Below are 15,805 nucleotides of genomic sequence, written 5' to 3'. Positions count from 1 at the left end.
CTCCAGCGCCGCATGCAACGTCTTATTTGGCGGCATAATGTACCGAAATGAATAGCTAAAGAAAAACTTGAAAATGTGGGGAGCGTCTGTTAATCGCCAATAGCGCTGCCCAAGACTCAGGAGAAACGGTGCACTTTTTCTTTAGCTGCGTGCGTTTATGGCGGAGCAGTCATCAACTGTGCTCGTCTAACGTTCGGCACTGCAGAGGAGATAGGTGTGCGTCCTTTCAGCACATTTGTGTCGCATGCCCAGTTACAAGAATACCAGCCAGAAGCACAGAGGTCTGGGATAAACGGAAGAAGGTGTTCTTTTTTTTTTAGGAGTTCGTTTATGTGTTAGACACAACCGAATGAATTGAACAATTAGGCCAGGGAAAGCACAGATGGCGTTAATTGTCCTTAACTGTAGTGTACTAATTGTGATGTAAACTGACACGAACCCGCCTTTTTCACGATGCCCCGGCGCATGTGCACTTTCCCGAGCGGAGAAGTTGCGAAACGTCTCTTCACCTTGGAGGCTTTCCTTCTGGCGATACCGGTCAGGGGCGTAGCCAGAAATTTTTTTCGGGGGGGGGGGGGGGGGGGTTCAACCATACTTTATGTATGTTCGTGCGTGCGTTTGTATGAGTGCGTGCCTATATACGCAAGCAAAACTGAAAAATTTCGGGGGGAGGGGGGTTTGAACCCCCCAACTCCCCCTTCGCTACGCCCCTGATACCGGTTGTCCCTGCCGAAACCCTAGCAAGACGGCAGAGGGCAGCAACGGAAAATGAAAGCGGCGGATTGAAGTGGACGAAGAAATCACCCTTCCCGTCGCTGGGATCCGAACCCACAACCTTTGAATTACGCATCCGATGCTCCACCAATTGAGCTACTACGGAAGGCGCTTCCCGTCCACTTGGTTGGTTATTTCCTTGCACGTAAGCTTTGCCCAATTGCCTGTTAGATTCATCTGGTTGCGTCTAACATATAAACGAGGCCCTCGGGAAAAAAAAAACTTTTTTTCTTCGTGCATTCACAGCCAGGGCGGCTTTACTGGTCAGCCGGCTCGTACAAAGAGCACGCGCCACGCGACGCCCGCTGGCAAGAAGAGTGTTCAACACTCGCCGCCTGGGCTACGAGCGGCGCTGGTTAACACTCCCAGGCATTAAGAAAGAGCCATCGAAGTGGAGGGAGCCGCGTAATCCGAAGGTTTGGATCCCACCGACGGAAAGGGTTATTTTTCGTCCACCACAATTGACGTCACAATTAGTACACTACAGTCAGTGCTGGGCAGTATCGAAGGTACATGTATCTTCGATACTATCTTAGATACTATTTGGGTATCTTGTATCTGTATCGCGATACGTCTCGCGAGACGCGTATCAGTATCGGTATTTCCGATACATTGAAGAATGTATCGTGCATCTTAAGATACAAGATACTGCGATCGCAACACCACGATGCGAAACAATAAACGTTGGTTGAACTCCGCTCCTCAAGCCGATACTGCTCCCACTAAGCCACCAGATTAAAACTAAGGACATTGACATTATTTTATCTTTACGCCAGAGTTTTCCAGTGAGGGCAGGGATGAGCTCTGAGCGTCCCTATTGAGGGAACAGAGTCACGTGTTGGCGCTCGCGTCGTTTCGACAGACAAACGCGCGAACGTCTACGCCCAGAGGACATTTTGTTTTCACGGATTCTTTTTCTTTTATTTTCAGTTGTGTCAGTGCTATGGCACTTGGCTCTTAGCCACTGTCCTATGCCACGTATTCCAATGCGTGCGGTGTCTTTTGTACAAATTCTGATGACGCTGTAGTGTCGTTATCGAAGTTTCTCTGGCGTTGTGCTTCGTTACGAAGTCTGAAGAAACCAAGAAAAGGGGTTGCTTTGCGTCTCGTGGCTTTCACACATCGGTGATTTGAAGGACCTCGTCGATGCAAGTTTATCTTACATGCAATGAGATGGACTAATATGCAAACGAGATTCGAACAGCTATAGTACCACCGGTACCGATGCTAAATTTAACAGAACAAGCATTCGTTTATTAGAAGATATTTTGGCGTACGTCTCTTTTTCTTTTATTCAATGAGTTTTCAACATCATAATTGGATTGTGAGCACAAGTTCTTTCTAAGCTGTCCTTTTCCATCCCATACATTACCTACTCTCTGTATCGCTTTTTTCGGTTCTGCTTACGGCAATATGTCTTTAACGTGTAAGCTCTCTGTTTTGTTCTTACTTTCAGCTGTCAGCATCATTTCTGCTACTGTTTACAGACTTATATTCTACTTAAGTTTACTGTTATGTCAAGGCGACGTTGAGAACAAATGTATAATAATATGCGCGTGCTTGGAGTATACAGTTACAAAAATTCTGTTTACTGCTTAGCAAAATATCGAAATTGAGTTTTCATTATAATAACGTAAATTCTTAGCAGCCATCTCAAAGATGTTAGGAAAGGGATTGGAGAAACATTCTTCTACAAAATCCTCTGTTTTTCTGATGAGCTTCTCATCGAGTAGGTTTATGCTATTTTGCATAGGCGCTGAATTTTCTGTGGTCTTACCTTAAATGCCTAATTCTCATAGCTATTAGGGGTTACCCGTAGCAGTAGTCTAGTGGTTATGGTGCTTGACTGCTAACCCGTAGGTCGCGGCGGCCGCAGTTCGATGCCCGTGTGCTTTTATTTGAGTTTTATAACAACCCGTGGTCGAAATTTCTGGAGCCTGCACTATGGCATCTATCATTATCATATCGTGGTTCTGTCGGATGTTAAAAGCAATAATTATTATTAGCTCTTGGGGGTGCCGCCTGTATCGTGTTCCTATACTTAATAGCTGTGTTTGATGCAGAACCGCTTTTCTATTTTAAATAAGTATATTTGTTTTAACACGAAAGTGTTTTATGCCGGGGTCCACCAAGATTTTCATGACGTATTTCCGTCACGCAAATACGTCAGCAAAATAAACGCCATCAAATGGCAAAGAAAGAAAAAGTTCCGTCGACAGGAGTCGAACCCATGACCTCTCGGTCCGCGACGATGGCTGGCGGGCGTTTAGCCCACTGAGCTACCGCCAAACACATAACGGAGCCTACATAACCGCGCCTTTTATCTTTCACACTTTTCTCTCACAATGCTCTTGCATGGATGGGTGGATGGATGCTATGAGCGTCTCCTTTGCAACGTTGTGGTAACATGTGTGCCACCAGGCTCGAACCGTTGCTGCGACCGTCCCATTCGACGCGTTTCCAATAGAAGTGTAATTTTGTTAGCGCAAGCGTCGCTCGTAGCATCCATCCATGTCGAAAAATAGCTCTCCGACGCTCGCCTGGCTGTCGCACCGTGTTCCCTTCTCGCCCTGTGAGAATTAATTGCCAGGCTAGAGGGAGGACACAACGCGCGTAGCGTTTCTGTTCGCGTTTCACGACGCTTTGGAGGAGTGCATATCGAGTATCAGTGTTTATTATGTGCTTGTTGATGTCATATTTGCGCGGGATTCACAATATGCGGTGTCCACGTATGTTAAGAACTTCAGCTACCGCAAGGGTTAAATCATGATCATGGGCGTTAGTCGTCGGTACGGAGATCTACCACTAGGCGCCAACGTGAGGGCGTCCACATCAGGCGGAGCTACATCTGCCAAACAACAATAGATATTATACAAGCTCTGATATACCATTGCACTAAAGCAATCAACTACTTCTGTGACGACAAGTTTCACTTTCGTGTTATACCGATTCCTATGACAGAGGGATCAACCATCTTTTTTTTAGTCTTCTCTAAATATTTTTACTGTTACTAATCACGAGGTAATTGGAGCTTAAGCGGCAATATAGTGAGAATAGCGGCGGTGTCCTGCGGCACTTCATCCAAGTATAGAACACGTCTGATACGTTTTCTGGGCCGCAGTCGTTTTCTCATAAAAGAAAACTTGTTAGAAGATCGCGCATTATACTGAGTACGTCGCTAACGAACGCTTTACGCCAGCACATAAGTAGAATATAATTTTAATTACAGCTTTATGTTCTCTACGTAAACACGATGCGTCGCAAAGAATGTCGATACTAGATTCTCGCTGATGTACACCTGTCCGACGATCGGGTATTGCGAAAACCGTGCTACGTTTACGGGCAAGGTAGAACTTAACGGCATTTGCACCGTTGTGCGGATGCTTCTTATTGGTTCTTGTGATTAGATCGCATCCCGCTAGCTGTCGGCAAGCAGAGCATCGACTTTACCCAATTACAAAAGCGGCAAGCAAAAACCGTTATCAGCGAAGTGTCTAAAGAGCTGTCATGACATGCAGCTAAAGCAACCTCAATAACTTGTTTCAGAACGAAAGTAAGGTACCTTCAGCAAGAAATACAAAACTTTTGAGATACTAACAGACATTTCATCCAAATGAAACAAAAATGGTCACAGTCAATAACTTTCAAACGAACATTTTTGTGTATCGGCGTTTAGTGCTGCATTAACTTATATACAGATATATAATAACAAATTTCCGAATGTACCGAAGTATCTTAAGATACAATTGGAATGTATCGTATCGGATACAATCGGGGTTGTGGTATCTTGTATCTCTATCTCAAATACTTCTTTCCTGAGTATCTTGTATCGTATCGCGATACAGTGTCAAAGTATCTTTGCCCAGCCCTGACTACAGTTAAAGACAACAATGAATGTCCTCGATGCTTTCCCTTGGCTGTTTGATTCATCGTTGTGTCTAACAGCGCTGGGCTAGCATTCATTCAGCTTGAGATACCCAATCGGTGCTTGGGTGGATTGTCTAACCACGCTCTTTCTAAATTGTCGCGAAACATCTGCTCTCTAAGGTTTAGCTTCCGGTTTTAAATAACTTCTCTTTAAAACATTCGGCAGCCTCAAAAGTCGAGTTTGAAAGCCGGCGATGAAGAATTTCTTCCGCAAGCCTATTAACAAGTGTGCATGCAGAATTATGTGTCACTCGCAGGCTCATTACCGAATATTAGAAAGTAGATATACCTCTTAAAAACATACGTTAATAAGACGTAATGAATGCTTTATTATGCCGTTCGATGTTTCTAAAGTAAAGTTCGATGTTTCTAAAGCAAGGTACAGTGTTGCATGAGGGATCCAGATTTCTAGCGCACGTTGGTGTCATGTTATTTTATTTCATAAGTTCCCCTATATGTCGTCAGCGTGGACTTTGCGTCAAGATTATCGTGTACAAAAAAATTGTGACAATCGTTACAATACCTAATAGCTAAACAAAACAAACGTTTAAACGAAAATGTTTAGAAATCAGAAAAAAAACTGCATTACAATAAGAAAACAATGTACAAGTAAAAGAACGTGCTACAGTGCATATGAGGCTGTAGATATTTTACTCGCCTGTCGTCGCAGTACCGCTTTCAAAACTCCCGCGCAGATTAGGACTTAAGCGACAGCTGCATTTCATCATGCGCGAAGTGTTTATAGATGGTAAAACAGTCTTTATTGATTACGGCGGAGTTTCCAAGCACCTCGCTGATTTGTTCGGGAGGAGAACCGGTGATTCGCACGATAGACACCGTTGAGCGAAATCGCGCTCCATAGACGGAGCGGCCGCGTTTCGGCAGTCCCAACGAAGGGGCCTTCTCATCATCGCCGTGACCCCGGTGCTCGACGGGCGAGTCTTATTCGCTCGTCGTAGCGTAGGGAAGCAATATGAATATGCGCGCTGCGAAAACACCTTTTTTTAGTGTCGCGCGGCCTCGCCCAGCCATGGCGCACTAAGGTCGCGGAGGTCGTCTCAGCGTGACAGTGGTTGACCCCAAAATGGCCGCAATCAGGAGACATCGCCCTTCCCACCGCACTCGTCGTTTCGTCCATTTCATTTAGGACGGGTCCAGCAATAGCTGCAGCTGGCACGTCGGTACTGTGAGAGCAGAACACGCTTGACGGCAGGACGAGGGTAGGGCACCGAGACGCGAGCCTTGGGCAAACGTGGAAGCCTTGCCGCGCTCGAAACATTCTGTTTTTTGTTGTTGTTGTTGTTGTTTTCTTCGAACGGAGAGCATGACTGAAAAGTGGATCACAGAGTAATTGTGGGACATGGCGGTGCTGAAAAAGCAAACGTGTCCACGTAGAGGTTTTACGCGATGGACGAAAAACACAAATGATGACGACACATGGACCGGCGCTTTTCTGTGCTCTAAGCAAAATGGCCAGAGTGAACGACAAGGAGAAATCTAAGAAGCGAGATATTACGAAAGAGTACACGTGGGGCAGTGGCGTAGCCAGGGGGGGTGGGGGGGGGGGGACACCGGGCTTCCGCCAAAAATTTTTTCCCATGGCATACAGAGCACAAAATGACACTCGACCCCACTTATATGGCCAGACCTAATGCCGGATCAAAAAGGTGCCCCCCCCCCCACCCCCCGAAAAAAGTTTCTGCCTACGCCACTGACGTGGGGCAATCCTGCCTGCTCGATATTTAAACGACTGGTTGTAGTCCTACCCCGTGAGTGTCGTAGTGTTTCCCTATTATGGTCGTTCGCTTGTGTTAATAAACTGAGCCTCACTTGTTACAGGTGATAGCACAAAATAACAAGATCGGACTTAGCTGACACCATCAATAGAATATGTAATTTTATTGCCTTTAATTGCTTCACTAAAGAAAGACGTCAGTAGATGAGAAAGATTTCGTACGCGCACGTGCTTGGGAGAGCTGGTCTAACGAAGCCTTTAATGTAAAAGTTCCTGAACTACCACTGCTCACTCTTGGTTGGTAATGCTAAAACTGCGCGAAAACCGGATCGTATGTTTTGAAAGATCCTGAAGCATTTTGCGGTCTGTACACTTTGGTAGTTCCCTCGGAAATACAAGGAAGTTAGGTTTCGCAGTAGGGTTTGTTGACGCAAAACCGCCATTTGGGCTAGTTGCTATCCTTTCATCTTAATGCGAAAGATGGAGCCTACTAACAGACAGGGACAGAAGAAGAGAAGACACAGGCGCACACTGGCGACCGGAAGTTTACTTGAAAATATAACACATATATAGTTTACACACTGAGCACGGGTAAAGCTCCTCTCGCCTGAAAACGGAATGGGAATGATTTTCCACGTTAGAGGTATTCTCGTGAAGGCAGATGCGCGTCAAAACAAAAAAAAAAGGGGGGGGGGGGGCAAAAGATCAGCGCAGGCGTGTTGATCATATAGAAGCGCTCCTCTGTTAAGGCAATGGACAGGTGGCTGACATCGATCGCCGCATCTCCTGATATGAAAGGCTTTGATTATTTCCCGAGTGGTTTCGTCACGATGTCTCGATAAGATGGTTGCATCAATGAAAAAAAAGCTTGTCGATGCAACCTTCCTTTCTTTCTGTCTATAGTGGCGAGCAGCATGTAGTTCAAATTCCCGTGAAGATACCCGAGACATATGCGCTTGTCAACCGAAGAACGCGAACGCTTCTGTCGAGGTGATGATTCATCTCATATACCTTAAACAGTAAAAGGAATGAATGCGACTGCACAGACGAATACGCGCAGAGATATTGTTCACGTATGTGCAGTGCAGTTGCAATCTTTTGTGCGTATTCTTGTGCTCTGATATACACCCCTGTCTTCAGGTTAAAGCGGCGATTGCCTGCGGCAATGCCGAACCAACTAAGTTTCACACGAGTTCCATAAAACTGAGTTGAGAAAAATTAAACCACTTCATGAAGCGCCACAGCTTGTAGTGGCAGTCACAGTTTTAGAGCTAGCCTTAGCCGTTTAAAACGCCTGTGCTTGCTAAAATGTGTTGCTGCGTTCCTGTTTCGTCACGTATCACAGCTGTTTCGAGCAGTCTAAACGTGTGACCCCTTGGTCCTTTCAGGTGTATGCCGTGTGGCCCATACACTGTGGTGCACGTAAAACATGACTGAAACATCACTTCATCAGAATCAAAAGTAAACAGCCGATATCTGCCTGGTTGGGGTAACAGGAACTTAAGAAAAAAGAAAACTCCAACCAAGATTTAGGAGGTTTATCTTATTCAAAAAGTAAACGCCGTTTGGTCCCAAAGATAAAAATGTTCATTAGCAAAAGTTTTTATTCGCGGGTTACAAACCTACTTCACTTTTCCACATAATCACTGTAAACTCCTGAGCACTTTTCTACCGTTTCACCACTTTCTCTCTGCATAGAAGTTCGCAGCCTGGGAATTGAACCAATCGGGAACGGAGGTCTCGAGTCTCTCCTTGTCTTCAAACCATATTCCCCCAAGCCACTGTTTCAAGTGCAAGAAGAGGAAACAATCACTTGCTGCAAGGTCGGAACTGTAGGGCAGGTCATCAGAAAGTTCCCAACCAAAATCTTCAATCTTCAACGTAGCCTGCGGTGTGAGGGCGCACATTGTCATGGAGGAGGACCATTCCAGACGACAGTGTCCCGCGCCGTTCATTATTGATCGCACGTCTCAGTTCGGTGAGCGTTCCGCAGGATACGTCAGCTGTAACTGCGCTTCCACATTCCACGAAATCAACCAAAAAAAACGCCGTTTTGTCCCAGAAAACAGTAGCCATAATTTTCCGACTCGACTAAGATTGCTTGATTTTTTTTCGGTTTTGGTGAAGAGGAGTGGCATTGACTGCTGCTTTGTTTATGCAGTGGCGTAGGATGTCCAAGTCTCGTCGCCTGTAGCAATGTGCGAAAACAAATCATCTTCGTCTTGTCGGTAGCGGTCCTAAAACGCTCGTCCAGTTCACTTTCTTTGCTGTTTGAGTTGGTCGGTAAGCATTTTGCACACAATTTGTGATGTCTGAGCTTTTCAGTTATAATCGCGTAAATTGCAGTGCGGCCAACAAGAGGAAATTTGTCCGACAAACCACTGTAAGTCGTCGATCTAATCCCTATTCACGGTCCACTTGTTGAAAAGTTCATTTGGTCTGGATACTGGGCCTGCCACGCCGCTCTTCGTCGTGCACATTTGTGCGGCCATTTGTGAAGTCTCAACACCATTTTATGACCTTTCCTTCACTCATCACTTTAAGTCCATAAACTAGCCACAACTGCCCAAGAATATGAGAAGCTGATGATCCCTTTGCATGCAAAAATCGAATTACAGCTCGCACATCATGACAGGCGGGAGCAACGACTTTCGCGGATATCATCGCCTGTATTCCCGGACAAGCAGACGACTGCTGAGTCAGAACAATGACTTCAGTGCCTTCGCGAAGAATGAACAGATGGCGCTGCAGAAATAAATCTTCATTCTCACGTGTAAATATTTAAATATTAGCAAATGGCCCGTACTTTTTCAATAACTCATCATGATTTAAGCAGCGCACTGAGGGACAGAGAAAAGAAGGTGCACAACACGGGTGCTCGTGTTCTTCTTATCTCTGTCCTCGTCTCTCAGTGTGCTGCTTAAACCATGATGAATCCGTACCAACTAGCTCAAGTTTCCATTCTCATGCACTTTTTCAACAGCCCTCGTATTTTGAACTAGCCGACGTTTCAAAGCCTGACCGGCTTCTTCTTCACGGTCGGGAAGGCCCGAAATGTACAGCACTTACGTACGCCTTCTTGACGTACGTGCGAGGTTATCAGAGACTCGTCGGCAAACTTCGCAAAAAATATTAAATCTCGGTTGGAGTGTTACATTTTTCTTTAAGTTTGATCAGAACAGCATCGTCAAACGTGCACGTCGTCCACCACGCGTAGGCGCAATTCGTCGGCTGGCTGTGAACCGAATAAATCACCTGGCGCGCTTCGAGTGATGAGCAGATCAGCGCAAGTGACTCGAAGTGGGTAAGCGGTGTCTCCGAAATTGGTCTTCCATCAAAGATTACATGGCTCGATAATGACTGCAATAATATGGGCACATCATGGTTTCAATTTTTGTCAAACAAAGGGACGCGCTCTCCCGGAACGGCCGCCCTTGCTTGCCACCAACTGCCGATGTGCTCAGTTCATGGGCGCAGCGAGGATTTCCCATATAACTACAATACCTCTCCGCATTATATTAACGCGATAGCGTTTAAGAGCTCGTTTCGCAAAAATTCCGGTGTCGGATGTCGGCATTGGTGTCGGTGTCGTTGGTTGGGAGCAAAAAATCATCTTTTCTGTGACCGAAAAATCAAGAAAGATGCAAATAAAATAAATATGAAAAAACTTCGGTTCCAGTGCGAATCGAACACAGGCCGTCTGCGTGGCAAGCAGGGGTTTTACCAGAGAGATACGCTGTTGCTAGGAACTGTTTCGGAAGAAAACGCTGTAAGAGCGTCCTGTAGTGGAAGGAGTCTCTTTAACGCATGTAATGTTGCGTGGCAGAACCGTAGATTCGCGCCAGGCGTCAAAACATGTATATTGTGGAATGAATGGGCGTTTTAAAGGCCCACCCATTACAAAGCGCTCAGACATGTTTAATCATCATCAGCTGCAAAAGCGTCAACAAAGTGAACAGCTGCGTAGGTTGGCATGTTGCCTTACGGACGCGTAGTGGGCCCTTCGCTGATTCGCAAAAGGAATAATTATGGCGTAATGGACAATTAACAACTGCACTTGCAGTACGCCTTCTAGGATAGTTCGAAACGGCCAATGTGACGCGCACAGTCGTTCGTTTCCTTACGGCACGGTCGAGGCATGCACCGAGAACCGAAGCTGCAGGCAAGCAATTGAGAAGGCGATGCGCATAGGGCCCGATTACGATATCGCGTCCTCCCCTTGAAGGCGAAGGTCATGCGTACTCCAAGTTTTTATATCAGCTTGGGAAAACGTAATGCGGCGACGTTCTTTTTTTTTCGCGTCATCTTAATGTCTTCCAGTGGTAACAACTGCACAAAATACCAGGAAAAGATACAGCACACGTAGCCGAGTTACGAAGGATTCCTGCCGTGGAACAGCGCTGAGCTTCTTGTTTGCAAACATCGAATTTCTTGTTTTCCTCAGCAGACTCCGATCCTTCAATGAAGGAAGAGCGTGTTGCGCACACTCGCTTTGCTTCTTTTCGTGTTTCACATTACTTCTTGAGACTCCTTACATTGACTGCCTGTGACAGCTGTTACAAGACCTGCATTTTACCCTTACTTTTTCACACACTTTTCTGCGAACTTTTCCTGGTAATTTCTCCCGCTCCATCCCGCACCCTGCTCACTAGCACGTAACCGAATATACGCTGTCTAACCATTGTGCTTTTCAACAAAGAGTTTTCTCTCCCTTTGCCATGGCAGTCTCATTTGTGGCAGTTGACTCGCTCAAGCCAATCGTCGAGCAGTGCCGCAGGAAGTGCTCAACAATCACGAACCTTCTCAACGGCCGCTTTCCTCAAATGAAATGTGACCGAACGTCGAGGAAAGAACACAGTACGAAAAGGCGAAGATGAAAAAAAAATCAATAAACTTTCCACGCTAAAGCGAACACTGATTAAAGCCAAGAAGGAGTGCTGTATGAAGCACCACTACGGCAAAAATAAAGGAGAAACATGTAGCCAAAGACCGGAGGCGGCCATGTATGCATGTAACCTTGAAAAAGTTAGAAAATTTTCAAACTACCGCGGCCAGATGCATTCGCAACAAAGTATGACAGAAGCGGTTAATTGTTTTGGCCTTGATACACTTAAAGCGAGACGTGCCGATAGTATATTGAAGCCCTTGTCTTCAACATATACCAAATTGATGCTACAATCAACAATCACAATTTCATTACCCGCCACACTCTGCGCACAAGTGCGCGTTTCGCTAATGGGAAAATGATTCAGGAATGCATTGCTCTTAACGATACCTTTAAATATTAATTTTTCCCATCTATCATAATCGCTTGGAACAAATCACCGAAACAAATTATCAATGGCCTCATTGTTGACGTGTTTATTACATACTTGAGGAAAGTGCGTGAGTACTTGCATTTCTGTATCATTTGAATTGCAATGTGGCTCGATTACTCGTTACTCGTTCTTATTGGCCTTGTTGATGTGCTCTTCTAATGTACTTTTTCTTTGTGCCCACACTTGCTTGGAGTCCGCCGCTCTGTCATACCCTTAAATACGAAATAGTAAAACTAGATACAAAGCGACAGAACTACATAAAACAAGATTACAACAAAGATATCTAAGCACCTGTGCTTTATACTAGGCTGTGTAGTGCTGCACCACCGGAGATAATTTTCTATCTGCACTATCGTGTAGAAAAGATTATGCCAAGGGTGTCAGAAACGCGGCCCGCGGACCTCTCGCTAGCGGCCCGTGGCTTCGCAAAGAATGAAGTTTTGTGACGTTGCTGAAAAACTGAAAAATACTGAGAATATTTTAGCGCCTATTGCAATTAATAGCGCTTTGTTCGGGTAAGCTACAATGACGGGGCTGACCTCCCTCTCTTCCTCCATGCGGTCACTGTAGGTTGAAACTAGGGGTGTGCAAATAGTGAAATTTAGAACCGAATTCAATACGAATCGAATAGTGGTCACACCGAATCGAATACGAATGCGTATCGAATGCTATTCGAATAGTTTTCGAATACTAAGGCAACCATTTTCAATACAAGCCTAGAATTCTATAACTTTTTATTTTAAAGAAATATTCACAAAGTAAGATTACCGTTACATTTAACCAACAAAAGATGCCACAATTACGTAAACTGAGGCAAGCTCGCACACAGTAGCGACTAGAGCCTTCGAAGTATTTTTTAACTGTAGGGTGAATACAGCAGTTACTTAAGCATTATATCGCCGCTTTTAAATAACACTAACACCTAAAAGTTAAACAATATCTCATGAACATCATGAATCTCATGATAATGGCAGTAGATTGAGGAAGCATTCGCTTCGGCGACACTGGAGTTTAAAGCAAAAACTCCTTAATTCGGAGGTGAGTAGAGCTCCCATAAAGGCCTGACCTGCACACATCTTGGTAATTAACTAAATAAAACAACAGGAATTATCCTTCGATCTTCCAACGTGTTGTTCCTTTGGGGTTTTCCCGTCGGCGCTCATTGTTCGAAAAGTATTCGAAAAATATTCGGTAGCTCGAATATGCGCTATTCGATTCGCGCCCGGAATCGAATAGAACGCTATTCGGTTCGTTATTCGAAATTTTGTAATATTCGCACACTCCTAGTTGAAACGTCACCGTGGAACGAAAACTACTTTTCAGAACCGGTGTCCTGAGTATCGATATGTTTTTTCGAAACATGACGTCAGATCCCCTTCAGAAATGGCCCATATATAGGATATGAGAAAGGCGTTCTTTCATATAGAAACATTAGGTGACAATTTGTTCAAACTCTCTCCCCCTACCATCTTCAGAGTCCCGGCCCTTTTGGGACTGAATTTCGGGACTGCAGCCCGGTAGCTAAGGTGAGTTTGAGACCACTGGTCTATGCCAGCGTAATGTACGCGTTTATGATACGAACATGACACGTCAAATGCTTAATGGGGTTGCGACTAAGGCTCGCGCTGTTAGATGCCGTGCTTAGGAGTACAGCTTGAACGTCACGTTGAAAGTGGCGTCGGTCATTTAAAGCGAGGCCGTTCTTTCACAGGAATATGGCGCAAACATTGGGTAGAACAATGCATAGGGGAGGAGGCACTTGCAAAACTGAGTTGGATAAGAGCTTGTGATAATGGCAAATCCACAAGAACAAGTGCAACGTCTAGGAGAAGAGAGCAGTTATACAGATGTTCTCAGTTGCATTCTACTTTGTGCACGTGTTTGCTCTCAGCACTTAAGAATGGTTAGTGCATTCCATGTAAGCGGCTAGACCACACGAAAACGTTCAATTCAGTAGGCAAAATGATAATGCTAAAAGTCTGATAAAAAAATGTTATTCTTTTCTTTCGTACCTTTCCGTCTCTCCTTACCCCTCCCCATGTGCAGGGTAGCAAACCGGATATTGAACGTCTCGTTAACATCGCTGCCTTTTGTTTAATCTTTATATTATATTATATTATATTATATATATATATATATATATATATATATATATATATATATATATATATATATATATATATATATATATATATATATATATATATATATATATATATATATAATTACCTTAACATTTGACCAGTATTTTTTTTCTTTATCGTTGCATTCGCTAGCTATTCAATAAATATGACAAGTTTTAGAAAGCTTAGCGTCGATGAATGAGTCGCGCGAAATTAGCGCGAGCATCCAGAACATGCCCGTAGCCAAGGCCCCGGGGGGGGGGGGGAGGCTCCCCCCCCCCCCCGCCAGAAATTTTGATGACACATGGTGTTTTATCGAAAATGAATGAGGAAAATAGGCGTTTTTCTCAAATAGTCAACGCTTTCAGCAAGTGCCCCCCCCCCCCCCCTCGAAAAAAATTCCTGGCTGCGGGCCTGATCCAGAGCAACGACTCTCAAAACGAAATCACAAGGAAACACGGCCACACCTGCTGGGGTGCCTGCAGTGGACGTATCACCAGTGAACGAATCGTCTTGCTCACCTTACTGTCGTCAAAACAGCGGCTGCTGGTCGTCCTGCTTTATTCCGTACCGGGCACGTCGAAAAGTTGTATGACGCCTTTGAAGCTCGCGACTCGCAGTTGCTGTCAGTGTTGACCAGGCAGGCTCTTTATATACCGGCACCTGCCTCACATGTTCCGAGTGGGGAAGGAAGTGGCTGCGTCACTTCCTCCCGCGTGTGTCTTCCCAAATCTGGCACTTTTTCTCACGCTTTTCTCCTCCTCTGGCGTGCCATGTCGCCGAGAAGAGATGGGCCGAGCGCGTGCATCCACGGCAGCGCGTGAGTCTCATTCTTTTTCCGCGGCTCGTGTTGGTGGAGTGGCCTTCGCACTTTCGCTTCATCGAACGACAAGCGTCACTTCCGCGACGTCACGAGCCCTCTGGGAGAGAAAGCAGGCGGTCCTCCACGTGGTTCTGTCTCGATCTGGCGAGGTCGGCGAAGGCGCTGCGGCTCACTTCTGTCGTCTGCTATGCAGCGTCGCCGGCGCTTGACGGACAGCCGCACGTTGACCTGCGCCCGGGACGCGAGATTGGTGTCAAGAGTTCGCGGGTCGGTTTTGCCCGCTCTTGTGACCACTGCTTCCGCTGTCGGATATAGTCTTTCACTTGGAGACATTACTTGGGCTGTCTTTTCCCCCTGCGGAAGAAGTAAGAATCATAGCTTACCAAAATTCGTTACTGGGCTAGCTCTATCGATTATCTTAAATGCCAGATAGTGCGGATTCAACGCGGGACAGACAAAGAACACTGGTACACAGGAGTAGCGCTGCTCGCAAGTAGTCGTTACTATGAAAAGCTTCCCTGCACACAGCCAAGTTAGCACGCGCACTGCCTGTTAAAAAGCCGTCATCAAGTACCGCAGATCAAGAAAATGCGGATCTTTCTAAGAACGTCTTTCCGTCTCACTGATACAGTTGTTCTCTTTCGTTCTAGTCTGATCAACTTCCAGGAGTTCTCAGGCAAGCGCATTCCCGCCCAGAATGGCTAGCTCCGAGCGACTGGCATCGAGCGACGTGCTGCAAGCCCAGCACGGGCGGTTTTTGTGACTTGACATTCCATAAATTCAAGAAATTCGCGGCAACGGAGTTCGAGCGGCAGTCCGTCGTTCTTCGTTTGCCGAAAGGGCTGGGGCGGATGCAATCGAAACCTGGCAACCTTGCTGCGAATGGGAATGTTCAGCTACTAGAAGACATTTCCGCGAACCTCGAAAAGGAACCAAGTTTAGCCTTTAAGCATGTTTGCGTGCGCACGAACTTCTTGCGTTCAACAGGCGTGTGGGTGAAAAAGTAGAAAATGGAGATAAGGAGAGCCTACTGAAGACTCAAGCGTCTCATCTAAGAACCAACCACAAAATAAGTGGAGTGGTGAAATTCTGCAAAACTTTGTCT

The 15,805-nt window shown here is 45.6% G+C and overlaps 1 protein-coding gene across 1 annotated transcript in view; it reads right to left on the bottom strand.

Annotated features, from left to right (window-relative positions):
• Positions 1 to 14,616, bottom strand: part of LOC119386465 (uncharacterized) — a 37,749-nt gene extending 23,133 nt beyond the window's left edge. The window contains exon 1 of the mRNA XM_037653748.2: positions 14,399 to 14,616. The gene's annotated coding sequence lies outside the window, so the exon portion shown is untranslated. The remainder of the gene's footprint in view (positions 1 to 14,398) is intronic.
• Positions 14,617 to 15,805: the final 1,189 nt, after the last annotated feature.

Source organism: Rhipicephalus sanguineus, chromosome 3 (genome assembly GCF_013339695.2).
Source record: "Rhipicephalus sanguineus isolate Rsan-2018 chromosome 3, BIME_Rsan_1.4, whole genome shotgun sequence".
Lineage (NCBI taxonomy): Eukaryota > Metazoa > Arthropoda > Arachnida > Ixodida > Ixodidae > Rhipicephalus > Rhipicephalus sanguineus.
Note: the sequence above shows the minus strand (reverse complement) of the source record. Positions and strands in the feature narration are given on the sequence as shown.